At 42.7% G+C, this 7988-nt stretch overlaps 1 pseudogene; it reads right to left on the bottom strand.

The window, feature by feature from the left end:
• Positions 1-1241: 1241 nt before the first annotated feature.
• Positions 1242-1649, bottom strand: LOC113887446 (annotated as a pseudogene).
• Between the last annotated feature and the right edge of the window lie 6339 nt (positions 1650-7988).

Here is a 7988-nt window from a genome sequence, read left to right on the forward strand (position 1 = left end):
CCAGGTGGGTCAGATCGCAGAATATTGGAAACCACGATTTGCTAACGGGAAACTTGCCTTAAGAATACACCCGTGGTGGATTCATGTGGATGTATGGCAAAACCAATACAATATTGTAAAGTAATTAGCCTCCGATTAAAATAAATAAATTTAAATTTAAAAAAAAGAAGAATATTAAGACACCAGTGGGGCGGGGCTGCGGGGGGGCCGGTTCCCTGGTTGTGCACTGGTAAAGGATCTGTCTGCCGAGGCAGGAGACACAGTTTGCATCACTGATCCAGGAAGAACCCACATGCCTCAGAGCAAGTAAACCCAGATGCCACAACAACTGAATCCCACGTACCCACGTGTCCTCGAGCCTGTGGTCTGCAAGAAGACACCAGAATGAGACACCTGTGAACCACAATGAGAGACTACCCCACTCTACTTGCCACAAGAACCAGAGAAAAACCCTCAAAGGAAGAAGACCCAGCACAGTCAAAAACAAATACATAAGAATTTTTTTAAAAAGAACATTAAGACACCAATTTACTTCACATGGGCTTCCCTGGTGGCTGAGCTGGTAAAGAATCCGCCTGCAACGCGGGAGACCTGGGTTCCATCCCTGGGTTGGGACGATCCCCCTGGAGAAGGGAAAGGCTACTCACTCCAGTATCCTGGCCTGGAGAATTCCATGGACTATATAGTCCACAGAGTCACAGAGAGTCAGCTACGACTGAGACTGAGCTACTTTCATTTCACATGACTTTAAATTTGAATGTTAGTAATCATGTGATTATTTATTCTTTTAGCTGGCATGGACTGGACATTCCAAAGGAAAGAATGAATATAAGCCAGGGTGAGTTGATTCTTGCTTTGGATAACCTGTGTCAATATGACAGCCCTTTGATTCCCCAGAGTTAAATTACTGAAGAATCCCACACATATCAGAATTTATGGTCTGCCTAGAATTATCACAGCTTAAACCTGACATGTAATACATGCCAGCTAACACTGAACAGGGGTTTCCCTGGTGGCTCTGATGGTAAAGCATCTGCCTGCAATATTGAACAAGAAAGCCAATAATACTCAATGCATAGTTTCTTTGATAAATACTGATTAAAAAACTAAATAACCACGAGAAAATAATGAAACTGGACCTCTATCTTATACCATCCACAAACATTAACTTGAAATAGGTTAAAACTTAAAATGAACGGCCAGAAACCATCAAACTCTTAGGAAAAAAACAGTGTAAATACTTTTTTTTTTTTTTGGCAGTTCAATAACTTTTCTGGACCATCAGCAATCAGTTCTCATCCACATTGACTGTCTGTAGATCTTTGAAGGTGGTGACGGGCACGTAGGTAACCAAAGTATAGAGCTTGTTTGCCGAGTCTTCATCTTCATTAAGTTTTCTGGACAGTATGGGACATTCCTGATCCCTTTGGCCCAGCCGGCTTTGTTGAGCCTGGTGTCAATGAGCACATCCGGGGCTCCCATCTCCTTCATGGCAAACTTCCGGATTTCTTGGAGTGCCCTAGGGGCACGCTTCTTGAAACCCACTCCATGGACCCGCTTGTGAATGTAGATTCTCTCGTCACCACCTAGTTGACGGTGGACCGGCCCTTCTTCTTCTCGCCGCCCTTCTTTGCGGGAGCCATCCTGCAGGTCCGGGGTTGGAAAGAAATACTCTTTTTTTTAAGGATTTTTTTGGTACAGACCATTTTGAAGTCTTTATTGTATTTCTTCCGATATTGCTTCTGCTTTTTGCTTTGGTTCTTTAGACATGAGGCCAGTGGGATCTTAGTTATCAGATGAGGGACTGAAGTCACAGCCCCTGCATTGGAAGATGAAGTCTTAACCACTGGACCATGAGGGAAGTCCCAGAAATACTTCTTGACACTGGTCTTGACAACGATTTTTCTGGACCTCAAACGCATAAGCAACAACAAGAGCAGCAACAGAAACCACTCAGGACTAAACCAAACAAAGAAGCTTCTACACATCAAGAGAAACGATCGACAAAATGAAAGGGCAACATAAGGAATGAGACACGATATTCGTAAATCATATATGTGGTTCAGTTCAGTCACTCAGTCGTGTCTGGCTCTTTGCCACCACTTGGACAGCAGGACGCCAGGCCTCCCTGTCCATCACCAACTCCCGGAGTTCACTCAGACTCACGTCCATCCAGTCGGTGATGCCATCCAGCCATCTCATCTTCTGTCGTCCCCTTCTCCTCCTGTCCCCAATCCCTCCCAGCATCAGAGTCTTTTCCAATGAACCAACTCTTCGCATGAGGTGGCCAAAGTACTGGCGTTTCAGTTTTAGCATCAGTCCTTCCAAAGAAATCCCAGGGCTGATCTCCTTTAGAATGGACTGGTTGGATCTCCTTGCAGTCCAAGGGAGGACTCTCAAGAGTCTTCTCCAACACCACAGTTCGAAATCATCAATTCTTCGGCCCTCAGCTTTCTTCACAGTCCAACTCTTACATTCATACATGAGTAATGGAAAAAGCATAGGCTTGCCTAGACGGACGTTTGTTGGCAAGGGATTAATATTCAAAATATACAAGAAACTCATATAACTCAGTAGCAAAAGAACCCACAAATAGTCTGGTTTGAAAATAGGCAAAGGACCTGATGAGACAGTTTTCGGAAAAAGATATGCAAACAGCCAACGGATAACATGAAGAGGCGCTGGACATCTAGACGTCACCAACCATCAGTGAATTGCAAATGAAAACCACGATGAGAAGGACTTCCCTGGTGGGCTAGGGGTGAAGATCCCACACTCCCAGTTCAGGGAGCCGGGGTCTGATTCCTGCTCAGTGAACTAGAGGCCAAATGCTGAAGCTAAAGTTCCTGCATGCCACAGCTAACACCCGGCACAGTCAAATAAACAAATTAAAAAAAAAACAAACACAATAAATATAAAGTCGCACAATGGAAAATCACTTCACACCTGTTAGAACAGCCATCAACAAGGAGACCAGCGATAACAAACACGGGCAAGGATGGAGAGAAACAGCATTCCTTCTGTATTGCTGGTCAGAATGTACACTGTCACAACCAGTATGGAGAAGATTATGGAGTGTGCCCAAAAAGCTAACACTAGAATGACCACGTAATACAGCAATGTCAGTGCTGGGTACACAGCTAAAGGAAAAGGGGGGTGTGTGTGTGTGTGTGTGTGTGTGTGTGTGTGTGTGTGTGTATGGCTTTCCTGCTGGCTCAGATGGTAAAGAATCTAATGCAGGATATGCTAGTTGGATCCCTGGGTTGGGAAGATCCCCTGGAGAAGGAAACGGCAACCCACCCCAGTATTCTTGCCTGGGAAATCCCATGGACAGACGAGCCTGGCGGGCTACAGTCCACGGGGTAGCAAAAAGCTGGACAAGACTGAGCATACACACAAATAATGATTAAAAAAAGAGGAGTAACTTTCAAGGCCACCTCTAAAAATCCTTGCTGTTACGAGTTGATGTATAGGTTTTTCTTTCAGTCAGTTTATCTTACAAGTTTTTGCTAAATAACAAAGCAAGATGGTGCTAAAATTCTGAAAAGCACATAATTTTCTGAGGATGCCACCTCAATGACCAGGGCTAGTTAGGTTTCAAGACACGCAGCACACTTTTATTGAAAACGATCTGCTTGAAGACATTTTCCATTCCTGCTATCATGAGTAATCACATTTCTTCAGTACAAAGTACGATTTCATACGGATATAGTGAAACGGCTGAAGGTGTCTATCATACTAGAAACCCAACTTTGTCATTTAATCGCCAAGTCATGTCCGACTCCTTCGAGACCCTGCCAGGCTCCTCTGTCCGTGGGATTCTACAGGTGAAAATACTGGAGTGGGTTGCCGTTTCCTTCTTCAGGGGATCTTCCTGACCCAGGAAGCAAACCATGCCTCTTACACTGGCAGGAATATTCTTTACCACTGAGCCATTTTAAGTGGCCAAATTTACCAATGAGCTTATCAAAAACAATGAAAGCTGTGTGGCAACACCAAAAAAATTGGACCAAAGTACATGTTTTGGGTTCATGGAATGAACCATTTTCACTCCAGATTTGACAACAAAAAAAGCTTTATTTGAAACACTCTGGCATTCTTATCATTGTGCATATGCTTGGAAATTCCTTAGTCAAATAGTGAGTAATTCAAACTCAGCAGGAGAAAGAGAGAAGAAATAACAGATTAGCACTTTTCACTAAATAGGCTTCAGTTGATGGGAAAATTTTAAAACTTAATGTTTTCGACTAAACATCACTGACTCCTTCCCATTTTTTTTTTGGAAAACAATACTGTGGCTAAATTGCCAAAGTATATTTTTAAAGTCTTCTGCTGTGGTTGCTGGCAGAAATTCATGCTATTTTCTCATGTTCATTTTGGATATATTTTGTGATACGGTCTATGCCTAGTGGGCATGAAATTTTAAATAGAAATATTTCCAAGCGTTGCAGCCAGGAGTGCTGGAACCATAAAGAATTACACTAAGTAACTGAATTATATTATTCCAGAAACTAGTTCAGCCTCCTGAATGATACTGATGCTTAAGGGAAGTTTTGTAACCACATATTTCATTTTCCAAGCAAAAAGCCAAATGCAACCAGAGCCAAAAATACACAGATGCTGCAGGAATTAGAGGAAAATTAATAAAAATTAAAAGATTTTAAAGGTACATGAGGATAAAAGTTATTAAAAAGATCTAGGATGGGTTCTATAAGGACTTCCCTGGTGGCTCAGGTGGTAAAGAATCTGCCTGCAATGTGGGAGACCTGGGTTTGTTCTCTAAGTCAGGAAGATCTCCTGGAGAAGGGAATGGCAACCCACTCCTTGCCTGGAGAATCCCATGGACAGAGGAGCTTGGTGGGCTACAGTCCACGGGATCTCAAAGAGTCGGACACGACTGAACGACTTACACTTTGATGGGTCCTTTGGAAAAGAAAAAATAAGATGGATAAATGGTTTTCTACAATAAATGTAATAAAATGTGTGGAGTCCATATGAAGAATATAAGAGATGATCAGAGAAAAATCTTAGCTAAGAAGGATATTAAAGAATCAAAATCAACTTCTTGGGCCCAGTTGGTGCAAACGCATTTGAAAGTTTGAATAAAAAGGGATGAATTCCTGTGCCTGCATTTGTCCACCAAGAAGGAAGAGAAACCGGAAACTAATGATATAATCCCAGACAGCCTGAACTTCATTCCTGGCTTCACCCACTCACCCTCTCAAGGACAGCCTTTCCATATGACTTCACTCACAATTTTCTTCTTTTTTTTTTTTAGGATTTTAATTTTATTTTATTTTTAAACTTTACAATATTGTATTGGTTTTGCCAAATATCAAAATGAATCCACCACAGATATACATGTGTTCCCCATCCTGAACCCTCCTCCCTCCTCCCTCCCCATACCATCCCTCTGGGTCATCCCAGTGCACCAGCCCCAAGCATCCAGTATCCTGCATCGAACCTGGACTGGCGACTCGCTTCATACATGATCGTATACATGCTTCAATGCCATTCTCCCAAATCTTCCCACCCTCTCCCTTTCCCACAGAGTCCATAACACAATTTTCTTCTTTGAAATCACAACTCGAGAAAAGCCTGCGTGCACAGCGATGAAAACTTGGCTCAGCCAAAAATAATATATATATACAAGTATGAAAGAAAATAAGATTTACTTGCTAATATGTACCCTGCTTCAGAACACAGAGAAAGGAAAACAGTCCCACGTTTTTTATTACGAAGCTAGCAAAGCACTTAGCAAGACTCAGCGAATATAAGATAAACAACAACAAATTGATATATATTTTTAATTTTGGCCACACTACACAGCAGGTAGAATCTTAGCTCCCCAACCAGGGTGTGGACCTGCACCCCCAGCATTGGAAGCACCACATCTTAACCACTGAACCTGCTAGGGAAGCCCTGGTAGAACTGTTTCAAACTAGCAAACAGAATCCAAGTGATGTTTAAAGGAAAATTCACTGTGGTGACTTGAGGGATATTTTCAAGAACAAACGTAAATTCTTGTATCATTTGATTAAACCTACGACTATCACCACCATATATCTGAAATCGCTACCAGGGCTGAAAGGTGTTGAATAAAGGTCATTTTTTTTTTTTTCATTTAAGGAAAAACCCCAGCAGAAAAGAAAGAGCTTCATTATGTGTAATGTCCATCTGTAGAGAATGTTATAAGATATACCAGGGTGGTCATAGAGTCTGTTGGGGTTTTCCTGTACGAGCTTATGGAGAAATCCAAATGAACTTTCTGGCCAGTCCACAATTTCCTACTCATATGTGTATTACACATGGGTTATCTAAACAAGGGCTTCCCTGTTGGATCAGCTGGTAAAGAATCTGCCTGCAATTGCGGGAGATCCGGGTTCAATTCCTGGGTTGGAAAGATGCCCTGGAGAAGCGAAAGGCTACCCACTCCAGTATTCTGGCCTGGAGAATTCCCTGGACTGCATAGTCCATGGGGTCGCAAAGAGTCAGAAACGACTGAGTGATTTTCACTTTATCTTGATTGAACGCAGGTCTCCCTCATTGCAAGCAGATACTTGATGGTCTGAGCCACCAGGGAAGCCCGTTTACAGGACAGACATTGGTCAATTTGACCTGCCTTACTGACCTCAGTTTTTCTGAAATGCCTATACTTTGGTGTAGATACAGAGTGAAACGTACATTTTTTTTAAAGCTTTTTGAAATCTAATTTCAACATCTGCAAAATGATGATGTTAATGACAAATTTGCTGGGTTGTATTAATTGGAAAGAATATGCATGTGTATAGTTCCCAGAACAGCAGAATAGCCAGAAAATACAGTGATGCTGAAGCTCCAATACTTTGGTCACCTAATATACAGAGTCAACTCATTGGAAAAAAGACCCTGATGCTGGAAAAGATTGAAGGGCAGGAGGAGAAGGGGACGACAGAGGATGAGATGGTTGGATGGCATCACCAACTCGATGGACATGAGTTTGAGTAGACGCCGGGAGTTGTTGATGGATAGGGAAGCCTGGCGTGCTGCAGCCCATGGGGTCACGTAGAAGCCAACACGACTGAGCGACTGAACTGAACTGAAGTGCCACAGCTACTGAGCTTGTCCTCCAGAGCTCAGGAAAGGCAACTTGCTGAAGCCCACGTGTTGCGACTACTGAAGCCTGTGCACCTAAAGTCTGTGCTCTGCAGCAAGAGAGGCCACCGCAGGGAGAACCCCACCCGCTGGAGAGTAGCCCCTGCTCGCCACCGCTAGAAGAAAGCCCGCACACAGCAACAGAGATCCAGCAAGGCCGAAAATAAATAAATGAACTTTTAAAACGTGGGCCACATCAAAAAAGGAAATCTTTAAAAAAGGCAGTAACAAAAGTACTGAAGTGTAACACACGTATTTCTATAATTGTGCAAATGTTAAAAACATCATCTGTATCTATGTGGGGAAAACAGGCAGCAGATGTATGATGTGGATCTTCAACATCATGTAATTTTAAATATGAAAAAGTGTGTCCACCCTTCTCCTGCGTCTCCAGGAAGGTGGGTAATGGAGGCTGACTTTTCTTCTTTCCCCTTGGGGTTTGTCACCACGTGCACTTGAAAGGCATCAACGAAGAAATGGTTTAACTAATACCATGGGGAAGTGCTCTCCCCTTGCTTAGGCATCTGTGCAGTTTTCGAGAAAGAATGTATCTTAACACAGTTTCCAGTTAAGATGGAATTTTGTGACCCAAATAAATGAAATAGAATTTGGAAAGCCAATGCAAGTCTGGTTTATAGTACTCATGACCAACCAAGATAGCATATTCAAAATCAGAGACATTACTTTGCTAACAAACGTCTGTCTAGTCAAGGCTATGGTTTTTCTAGCCATCGTGTATGGATGTGAGAGTTGGACTGTGAAGAAAGCTAAGAGCCAAAGAATTGATGCTTTTGAACTGTGGTGTTGGAGAAGACTCTTGACAGTCCCTTGGACTGCAAGGAGATCCAACCAGT

This window comes from Bos indicus x Bos taurus, chromosome X (genome assembly GCF_003369695.1).
Source record: "Bos indicus x Bos taurus breed Angus x Brahman F1 hybrid chromosome X, Bos_hybrid_MaternalHap_v2.0, whole genome shotgun sequence".
In the NCBI taxonomy this organism is placed as follows: Eukaryota; Metazoa; Chordata; class Mammalia; order Artiodactyla; family Bovidae; genus Bos; species Bos indicus x Bos taurus.